Source organism: Bos grunniens, chromosome 6 (assembly GCF_055505025.1).
Source record: "Bos grunniens cultivar Pamir isolate PY7600 chromosome 6, Bosgru_T2T1.0, whole genome shotgun sequence".
Taxonomy (NCBI): domain Eukaryota; kingdom Metazoa; phylum Chordata; class Mammalia; order Artiodactyla; family Bovidae; genus Bos; species Bos grunniens.
This window is the reverse complement of record NC_141170.1, coordinates 64,100,878-64,112,462: the sequence shown is the minus strand read 5'-3', so window position 1 is coordinate 64,112,462 and position 11,585 is coordinate 64,100,878. Positions and strand designations below refer to the sequence as shown.

Sequence of the window (11,585 nt, the reverse complement as noted above, 5' to 3'; positions counted from 1 at the left end):
GTGGTTGTACCAACTTACATTCCCACCAGTGTGTATGAGTTGATGAGTGTAACAGTGTATGAGTGTATGAGGATTACTTTTTCTCCACATTCTTGCCAAAATTTGTTATTTGTTTTCATATTGATGATAGTCATTCTTATAGGTATGAAGTGATGTCTTATTGTGGTTTTAACTTACATTTCTGTGATGATTAACAATGTTGAGAATCTTTTCATGTGCTTTTTGGCCATCTGTAGTCTTCCTTGTAAAAATGTCTCTTCAGGTCTTCTGTCTGTTTTTTAATCCAGTTGTGTGTGTGTGTGTGTTGTGTGTGTGCATGTGTGTGTGTGCTTGTTTTGTTTCTTGCTGTTGAATTTGATCAGCTATTTATTTATTTTTTGATATTAACCACTTATTGGTCATATTATTTGCAAATATCTTCTCCCATTCAGTAGGCTGTCCTTTTATTTTGTTAATAGTTTTCTTTGCTGTGTGAAGTCTTTTAAATTTAATTAGACTTGATTTGTTTATTTTTGTTTTTATTTCCTTTTGTTTTTTAGATCAAAAACATACTGTTATGATTTACAAAGAATTTCATTTCAAAGAATGTTCTGTCAACATTTTATTTTTAAAGTTTTATAGTATCCCATCTTACATTTACGTCTTTAAACCATTTTGAGTTCATTTTTGTACATGGTGTTAGATAATTTCTAATTTCGTTCTTTTACATCTATATGTCCAATAAATGAATTAATATGTCTTAACTGATTTTGAATAAAGCAATTAATACATACATAAACTAATAGCCTAAAGGCTTTTATTTATTTACAACGCATGATCAGGTTTTATACTTTCGAGAAGCAATCAAAATATCCTAATGTTGAGGATGACTTCACTTCTTTTTATTAGATTCTCTATAATATATGCAATATTGACTATCAGTCGGCAGAGATTTTTGTAATAGATCATTGTATAACAAGAGCCACATGTTGCTCTGAAGCTTTGCTTTGTATAAATATCAGTGTTCTGATGATACGTGAGAATTCTCAGGCTAGAGTGTGAAGAACATATCCATAACGGTATATGAGTATATTAGGTAAAGAGATAGAATTATTTATTTTGTAAGTCTCATAATACAAACTATTAATTAATAATGACTGAAATCTCTTAAATATAAATCATCTGTTGCCAAGTCACCTCAGTCATGTCCGACTTTGTGTGACCCCATAGACAGCAGCCCACCAGGCTGAACACTGGAGTGGGTTGCCATTTCCTTCTCCATGCATGAAAGTGAAAAGTGAAAGTGAAGTCACTCAGTCGTGTCCGACTCTTAGCGACCCCATGGAATGTAGCCCACCAAGCTTCTCCATCCATGGGATTTTCCAGGGAAGAGTACTGGAGTGGGTTGCTATGCCTTCATCTTTCTGTCAGCAGTAGATAATTTTGCGGCAGAAATAGACTTCTCTCAGGCTCTCACAGTCATGCAGGGAGCATATGATAAGAACAAGAAGGAGCATACAATAGACCTATTTTTTTTTTTTCTACCCGAAACGCAGTAGAAGTCATACATTGTGATGATAATAAAGTAATACTTAATAATATGGCTACATCTTAAAACACATAGCATTACTTTTATTAGAAAAATCATCTATGGGTCTTAATTCCAAAGCTGACCACAAATAGTACTTGCTGTACATATTATAGATTTATCATAATGAATTTTATGTTATTTTTACTAAAGAGAATTCACACATACATACTGGTGTACAATCTGCCTTTCACCTACGTATATATCTCAATTATTTTATACTTTTAAAAAATTACCCTATTTACTGTATCTTGTGCTTTTTAAATAATTTTCAGATAATACATGCTATGTGTTGAAAAGAAAATCTTAGTGTCTTTTTTAGCACTACAAGCAGTGTCAGTCTCATAATCTGAAAAAAAATCTTGATTATCAAAATTTCACTACATAGAGCTAACTGCTGTTAACATTTGGCCTATTTTTTCCAGACATATATATGCATGTGAATCCATATTATGTTACATTCTTATATTGCAAAATTTGGATCACATTGCATGTAACGTTTGTATTTCTTTCAATCATACAGTATTATAGCCTAAATTTATTTCTGTGACAGTGGATGTACATTAGCAACTTCATTTTTATGATTAATACGCTATTTTCAGATCATCTATAATTTATTCAATCAGTTGACTGTTACTAATTATTTAAGTTACTGTAGATGTTTTGATATATCAGAGTGTTGTGGTGACTCTGTCTTTGTGGTTACATTCATATATGTGTAACTTCTGAGTAAAATTTTGTGAAAAAATATATTTGGATTTAATTTCAATTTTCATTGAGAAGACAGTAATAGTCTCTTCTCTCCTTATATTCTTGAGTGTTTAGAGAATTTAATAGAGCTTTACTTAATTATCTTTTTCTCATTATAATACACAAATGACTCTTAAAAGCTATGTCTTCATCTGAAACTAATGTTAACATCAAAAGTGACACTGAAACAGTGTTAGACTCCAGAGTGTCATTTAAATGTCACTATATTTTCTCTTTTAAGGTTGGCTTTAAACAATTAATGGTGCTTTAAAAAAAATCTTAGTGTTACTTTTGCCCCAAGTATGTATATATAGATACACTTCTAATATGATCAATTGAAAGGCAGTCCCCTAGTTCAACAATGAAATCGTGTATTATTTTCTACTGTGGGTTATATATACAATATATTTTTTCACCTGCTTCTAGTATAATGTATTAAAATGTGTGTAAATATAGATACATTTGCCAACATCACCACTGTTGATGGCAGGTCGTAGCACAGACTGCAAAATGCTCCTCAATGAGCCTCTTTCATAGTAATAGCATATTTACCTGTACCTGTGGCTACTCAGAATAAAGACTGTATTTTCAGCCTCTTTTTCAAGACACGATCATAAGTTTAAATAATGACAAGAAGAATTTCAGTAGCAATAGTCAGTACAAACTCTGTGAAGTGTCTTAGCAAAGAATATGCCTTTCTTCTTTCCGTTTTGTCTTCTTGTCAACATCAATAGGAGTTTTAGTAATTGAAAGTAGAAAAGCCATTTTGAACCACATAAGGATGCAGATTGCACACAAAGCAATATGACAGCAAAAAAACATGAGTCACTGACACTGTAGAACAAGCACCAGCTCTGGACTATTTACCTGAATTTTATGTTGGGGAGAAGTAAACATTTATCTCGGGCTTCTGTCTTTTCCAGCTTAAATTAAACCTATCCAAACACAGGGGAAACATAAAACATTACTTTTTAATATCTAAATTAACCAAGGATTTTTGTTTTTTTGAAAATAAATGTGTAAAATACATATATACCTACTTATACATATACACACACGTATATATACTTACTATATGTGTATATATAAATACATATATATGTATATGCTTTTATTAGTTGAAATAAAAATCAGGGTTAAATAACTGCAAAATTCCCAAGTAACTTTTAAAAGTTATATTTTCAATATATACAGTTGTCATTTACTATTGCAATCTGGTGTATAAATGTAACTATGTGCCATGAATGGCATGATTTTATGTAGAAAACATATTTTTAAATTTTTCGACAATGAAAATACTCAGATGTCATCATACTCTTTATGCAGAGGCAATATTAAAAAGATTTATATATATATATATATATATATATAGAGAGAGAGAGAGAGAGAGAGAGAGAGAGAGATTTAAACCCTCTAAACTTTAAAATTCTCCTTGAGTTTTTGAAAGGCACTTTTAAGAACTGACTTGGAAGATGCTGTAGACGTTTTATGAAACATAAACATTCAGCTTATTTTCCTATTATCTGAAGCAGGAATCTTGCTATAAAAGAATTTCATACTTACCCTAGTGGACATGTTAGTGAAAGTAGAATAAAGCTTTTTCTTACCTACCACTGTTTACTTTGTCATTTCTGCTAAAAATAGTTCGCATTTGTATTTCCCAGGAATGAGACACAATTTCTGTTACTAGAAAACTTTCAAGGGCAACTCAATAGTTTAAATGTAGCTTTGCTAAGGTTTTGGCTTTCTGCAAAGTTAAACCTTCTAATTGACTCATTAAGTTGAAGGAGAACAATAATGAACCTGCTGGAAATTAGGGTTCTATACATTTGCAAAAGAAATGGAGTTCCATTCTTGATGATTGAGTCACTGTTTATTTCTGAAGTGTGTGTATCCACAACTTTGCTGTTCTTGCTTGTATTTTGATTAGTAGCTGAGAACACTTGGTGTCAGACACCTTTTCTACCACAGTCAAATAAAATGAATGCAGTTGTAAATGTGTACATCTATGGCTGATTCATGTTGATGTTTGACAGAAAACAACAAAATTCTGTAAAGCAATTATCCTTCAATTAAAAAAAATTTTTTAAAAAGTGAACCTTCACTCTTAGATGTTAAGCAGGTTGAGTGACATTTCTGGGTCAAAATTTTAAATGTCATTTTATTACTACTCTGACCTCTGGATACAAAAATTCACTCTGAGGTTCTAGGCCTTTTGTTTCTTAGAATTCTTTGCTTTGTCATTTTCGTCTTTGCTTAGTTTCCACAAATAAAGCCATGTTTACCTAAGTATGTTTTGTCATGACCACTTCTTCCTTAGGTGAATTGTCTGATCTTTCATCTTGATTTGCCTGAATTATTGTGACTCAGTTCTTAACAATTATTCCCTGGTTTTGGTTTTTCCTTAGTGGGCAGTTAGTACTCTGTTTTGTTTTGTTTTTAAGAAGCCAGAATATTTCATTTGCATCATTAACTTCAGTGTATACTGTTTTGCTATTTTGCATTAAACCACATGTTTATTATTTTGCTTTTGTAAAAATAAGTAAAAGGTCCACATTTTCTCTCTCATACCAGCCACGTTTGTAGTTCTCTTTTCTGTAATGTTTAAGCATGATGGTCAACAAATTCACATTTTCATATAGCTTGGATGGGATTAATATTGACTATTTCTGAAGCAGATGGTTTCAGAGGCTTATTGCTTTCTGTATTTACCTGATATTTTATAACCTTATGAATCAGAATAATGTCCTGCACAAATTTGTTTAATTAAAGATATGTACTTGTAACAGGACAGATATACAACTATTTGAGGTTTACAAACTACATCTTTGATAAGGGAAATGGTTTTGTGACATGTATACAATTGCTATTAAGGTGTAACTGTATATATTCTATAAAATTGTAAATATTTTATACAATACTACAAATAAAATAGTTTTCTATTATATTTATTATGTTGAAACACAGTAGCTGTTTCCTGTTAGCTAATATAAACAACATAAATAACACTGTCAAACAAGTTGGAAGTGCTGACAATTCTAGGCTTCAAGATATAACTCATGCTGTAATTATACTTTTTTGTGTGGTTTAGAGTTATTCCAATATTTGTTCAGTAGATTAAAATGAGAGCATATTTAAACACCATTTATATGCTATTGTTTTGTATTCTACTAAAGCAGTTTATATAATAGTTTTGTTATGTTTGGCATAAAGGAAAAATAAAAACATTGCAGCATCTAGGCAATAGAGTGTCAGAAACAACTTAAGATAGTTCCTCTCTCAAAATTTTGGAAGGATAGGGAATAGGAAACACTAGAACAATTTGGAAATCTGAAAAGTGGCAGTTCACTTTTGGTGACAGTGGTATGTGCATGCTTCAGTGGAAAACATCTGGTGATGAAAATGGACAACAGAGGATCAGGGCTTCTACAGAAGGAAAGGGGGACTGAGAATAAGAAAAGTGGGTATTAATGTCCAACACTAATATTACAGGTTTTGCATCTGGGATCTTTCTTTGCATCTGCAGTAGATAAACCCATGAGCTGATGACCAGTGATTTCTGCCATGGTGCCTAGAGAAGGATCTACAGGGTCAGTGTAAAGGACTTCTAAAATAACATCCTGAGCATGGTGGTAAACCAGCATCCCATCTTCTTCTCTGCAGGTCAGAAATTTATTATCTTGGGAATTTAGTTGAGGAAGGCGCTGCTTAAAAAATTCATCTCCTAGAGATCCCACAGGGGCAATGACCAGAATCACATAATGATAAGCAGTGTACATACAGTAGAAGTCCCGAAAGTATAAGTTAGTATTGGGGTTAAAAAGTTTTTCTGCTGCATTCTCAAACCTGTATCTTCCATAAGGTGAATGCTGGGGTGGATTCCCAGTATTTAATTCAGTGCTGCAGCTTAAGGAAGTGAAAGTGAAAGTCCTCAGTCATATCTGACTCTTTTCGACCCCATGGACTATATAGTCCATGGAATTCTCCAGGCCAGAATACTGGAGTGGGTAGCCTTTCCCTTCTCCAGGGGATCGTCCCAATCCAGGGATTGAACCCACGTCTCCTGCATTGCAGGTAGATTCTTTACCAGCTGAGCCACAACAGAAGCCCAACTGAAGATGCCTTCTAATTTTCCACTCATAGAAGAGCCATGGCTGCCACTGTTACTCTTGACAGAGGGCTGCAGAGCATTCCTATGATGTTTTTGAATATAGTCAAAATATTATTTGTGCTGGTTATGATAAAAAACAGAAAATTTTAACATCTGTCCTGCAATCACTTCGGCCTTCTCCAACAGTTGTGTTAGATTTAATTTTGAATAGTCTGCTGTGTACAATTCTATAATTTCACTCCATTCAGACACAACATAATCACCACCAACTTATTTTGAGGCAGTCTGCACTGCTATTGAGGTGCTGAGAGAGGGCATCAGAGGGCAGACAGACTGTAACCACAGTGACACAACACTAACCAATCTAACCGCGTCGACCACATTTTTGTCTAACTCAATGAAACTAAGCCATGCTGTGTAGGGCCACCCAAGATGGACGGGAAATGGTGGAGAGTTCTGACAAAATGTGGTCCACTGGAGAAGGGAATTGCAAACCTCTTCAGTATTCTTGCCTTGAGAACCCCATGAACAGTATGAAAAAGAAAAAAGATAGGACACTGAAAGATGAACTCATCAAGTCAGTAGTTGCCCAATATGTTACTGGAGATCAGTGGAGAAGAGAATGGCAGTCCACTCTAGCATTCTTGTCTGGAAAATCCCATGGACAGAGGTTCCTGACATTGTACAGGAGACAGGGATCAAGATCCCCAAGAAAAAGAAATGCAAAAAAGCAAAATGGCTGTCTGAGGAGGCCTTACAAATAGCTGTGAAAAGATGAGAAGTGAAAAACAAAGGAGAAAAGGAAAGATATACTCATTTGAATGCAGAGTTCTAAAAATAGCAAGGAGAGATAAGAAAGCCTTCCTCAGTGATCAGTGCAAAGAGATAGAGGAAAACAACAGAATGGGAAAGATTAGAGATCTCTTCAAGAAAATTAGACATACCAAGGGAACATTTCATGCAAAGATGGACTCAATAAAGGACAAAAATGGTATGGACCTAACAGAAGCAGAAGACATTAAGAAGAGGTGGCAAAAATACACAGAAGAACTGTACAAAAAAGGTCTTCATGACCCAGATAATTACGATGGTGTGATGGTTCACCTAGAGCCAGACATCCTGGAATGTGAAGTCAAGTGGGCCTTAGAAAGCATCACTACCAACAAAGCTAGTGGAGGTGATGGAATTCCAGTTGAGCTATTTCAACTCCTAAAAGATGATGCTGTAAAAGTGCTGCACTCATTATGCCAACAAATTTGTAAAACTCAGCAGTGGCCACAGGACTGGAAAAGGTCAGTTTTCATTCCAATCCCAAAGAAAGGCAATGCCAAAGAATGCTCAAACTACTGCACAATTGCACTCATTTCACATGCTAGTAAAGTAATGCTCAACATTCTACAAGCCAGGCTTTAGCAATACGTGAACCATGAACTTCCAGTTGTTCAAGCTAGTTTTAAAAAACGTAGGTGAAACAGAGATGAAATTGCCAAATAAATAGCAAGACAGTTCCATAAAAGCATCTATTTCTGCTTTATTGACTATGCCAAAGCCTTTGACTGTGTGGGTCACAATATACTGTGGAAAATTCTGAAAGAGATGGGACTATCAAACCACCTGACCTGCCTCTTGAGAAATCTGTATGTATGTCAGGAATCAACAGTTAAAAATGGACATGGAACAACAGACTGGTTCCAAATAAGAAAGGGAGTACCTCAAGCCTCTTTATTATCACCCTACTTATTTAACTTTTATGCAGAGTATATCATAAGAAACACTGGGCTGGAAGAAGCACAAGCTGGAATCAAGATTGCTGGGAGAAATATCAATAACCTCAGATATGCAGATGACACCACCCTTATGGCAGAAAGTGAAGAAGAACTAAAGAACCTCTTGATGAAAGTGAAAGAGGAGAGTTTAAAAGTTGGCTTAAAGCTCAACATTCAGAAAACGAAGATCATGGCATCTGGGAAACAGTGGTTGACTTTACTTTTGGGGGCGCTAAAGTCACTGTAGATGGTGACTGCAGCCATGAAATTAAAGATGCTTACTCCTTGGAAGGAAAGTTATGACCAACCTAGACAGCTGATACATTACTTTGCCAACAAAGGTCCATCTAGTCAAGGCTATGGCTTTTCCAGTGCTTATGTATGGATGTGAGAGTCGGACTGTAAAGAAAGCTGAGCACCAAATAATTGATGCTTTTGAACTGTGGTTTTGGAGAAGACTCTTGAGAGTCCCTTGGACTGCAAGGAGATCCATCCAGTCCGTCCTAAAGGACATCAGTCCTGGGTGTTCATTGGAAGGACTGATGTGAAGCTGAAATCCAATACTCTGGCCACCTGATGTGAAGAGCTGATTCATTTGAAAAGACCCTGATGCTGGGAAAGATTGAAAGAAGAGGAGAAGGAGACAACAGAGGATGAGATTGTTGGATGGCATCACTAACTCAATGGACATGAGTTTGAGTAACTCTTGGAGTTGGTGATGGACAGTGAGACCTGGCATGCTGTTGCCATGGGGTCACAAAGAGTTTGACACGACTGAGTGACTGAATTGCACTGCTATTGTATACTCTGTTTTTTTTTGGTTCAAAAACCAGTGTCCACTGACAGGCATCGGAAAGGGAACAGCTTTTGCCACCAGTTTTGTTGGAACTACTTTTGTTTAAATAAGTTGGAGTTCTTGTTCTCTTTCTTATTGTGGTTAATGAGATAGTGTGTAATGCGGTCCTTTGATTTTTAATCCGTTTCCTATGAAATCTTGAATGAGTCACAGGTAATGTTGCTATTTTGAAGTTATGTGGTTCGGGAAGTCCTTCCATCTCTGCTACGCCACTGCCTTGTGATTTGTTCCTTAAGAACTTCTTTGGTTATGCTGCCTACAACAGTGTTTTTCCAAGTGCGTTATCTGACTCAACAACCAGTAGTCCTTTGTTGAGATTGAACACAAGGATATTTTTGATATTCCTCTTATTTTTCTTTTTAAGGGGAAAATATTTTAGAAATATTAATTCTGAACCCCAATTCTAATAGCCTCTACATTTTCTTAAAAATGTTTTAGCATATTCTTAAAAATAGCTCAGAAATGTTATCTAATCTATAAACTGCATGAATGTATTAACCTAGGTGATCAGAACTTCTATTAAACCTTTGTTATTGTTCAGTCACTCAGCCATGTTCGACTCTTTGCAACCCCATGGACTGCAGCACACCAGGCTTCCCTGTCCATCACCACTCCTGGAGCTTGCTCAAACTCATGTCCATCCAGTCAGTCATGCCATCCAACCATCTCATCCTCTGTCGTCCCCTTCTCCTCTTGCCTTCAACCTTTCCAAGAATGTGGGTCTTTTCTAATGAGTTGATTATTCATATCAGGAAACATGAGGAAAGGCAAACATGTGTAGATTGTTCCAGTAAAATGACTTTTGCTTATATAACATGTGTGTGCTCAGTGTCCAACTCTTTGCAACCACATGGACTGTAGCCTTCCAGGCTCCTCTGTCCATGGGATTTCCCAGACAAGAATGTTACAGCGGGCTGCCATTCCCTTCTCCAGGGAATTTTCCCAATCCAGGGATCAAGCCCAAGTCTCTGGTATCTCCTGCACTGCAGGTGGATTCTTTGCCCAGTAAGCCATCAAGGAATTCAGCTTATATAACATAGAGATGAGCCTGGCAGGTTACAGCCCATGGGGTCACAAGAGTTGGAACATGACTAGATACTATACCACTGCCACCACCATACAGAAGATAACATGGTTAAACAACTGATCACACCACATTTTACTGATGACGTGGGACAATTAAAATTTTCATACAATTCTTTTGGGAAAGTTAGTTTACAATATCACTTTGCACAGTTTGGGGACAGTGGATAATAAAGTTGGCACTAGGCATACTATAATTTTATCCCAGAAAATCCACTCCTGGTATATACTTTATAAATTTGTGCAAGGATTTTCACCACAATACATGTTCAAGAATGCTCTTAGTACAGATATTGGTTGTTGTTCAGTCACTCAGTCATACCCAACTCTTTGTGATCCCTGGACTGCAGTATGCCAGGCGTCCCTATCCTCCACCATCTCCCAGTGTTTGCTCACATTCATGTCCTTTGAGTCAGTGACGCCATCCAACCTTTCATCCTCTGTTGTTCCTTTTTCCTCCTGCCTTCAATCTTCCCCAGCAGCAGGGTCTTTTCCAATAAGTTGGCTCTTTGCATCAGGTGGCCAAAGTACTGAAGCTTCAGCTTCAGCATCAGTCCTTTCAATGAATAATCAGGGTTGAATTCGTTAAGGATTGACTGGTTTGACCTCCGTGCTGTCAAGGGACTCTCAAGAGTCTTCTCCAGCACCACAGTTTGAAAGCATCAGTTCTTCAATGCTCAGCCTTCTTTATGGTCCAACTCTCACTAAACATCTAAATATCCAACAACAGCATAATTCAATAACTTCTGGTATTTTATACAATGGAATAGTATTAAACATGAAAATGAATGAAATACAATTACAACACAATGCCACAATGAATCTTACAAACATGATATTGAGAGAAGGCAGCCAGACACACAAGATTTAATATATATAAAGTTCAAAAAGAGGCAAACAAGAAGTTAGTGGCTAGGAAAGAGGCAAAAAGCAGTTTACAGGATATTGATAATGTCTGATTTCCAGATCTAGGCAATGGTTCATGGTTGTGTTCAGTTTGTAGTCATTTACCAATGTGTACACTTGTAATTATAAAATTTTTTATCTTTTATTTTTACTTCCAAAAAGTTTATGAAAGAAAAGTAAGCCAGTATTGAATTATTCATTCATATACCTGTGTTCTAATGGGTAAAATATTTGCCACAAGTCTTCAGATATAATTATCATTAACCACTGAATAAGAACACTGACGCGACTTAGCAGCAGCAGCAGCAGCAGTCTGGAAGGAGGTACTAATGGAGGTAACACCTAAAAATTCTTCAATTCAAAAAAATTGTAATGGAATTACATCAAGTTATGAGTCAACTGAGCTTGAAAAACATATCAGGATACAGCTTATTGCTGCTTCAGCACTTGAGGCCATGCAGACACATCAGCCCCTCCAGAGGCCCATCCCCACACATGTAATTGCTCAGATGGGTCAAAACCCTCCCTCTACAGTAGTACGGTTTA

At 36.0% G+C, this 11,585-nt stretch overlaps 1 pseudogene; it reads right to left on the bottom strand.

Annotated features, from left to right (window-relative positions):
* Window positions 1–5,758: 5,758 nt before the first annotated feature.
* Window positions 5,759–9,249, bottom strand: LOC147370833 (phytanoyl-CoA hydroxylase interacting protein-like; annotated as a pseudogene).
* Between the last annotated feature and the right edge of the window lie 2,336 nt (window positions 9,250–11,585).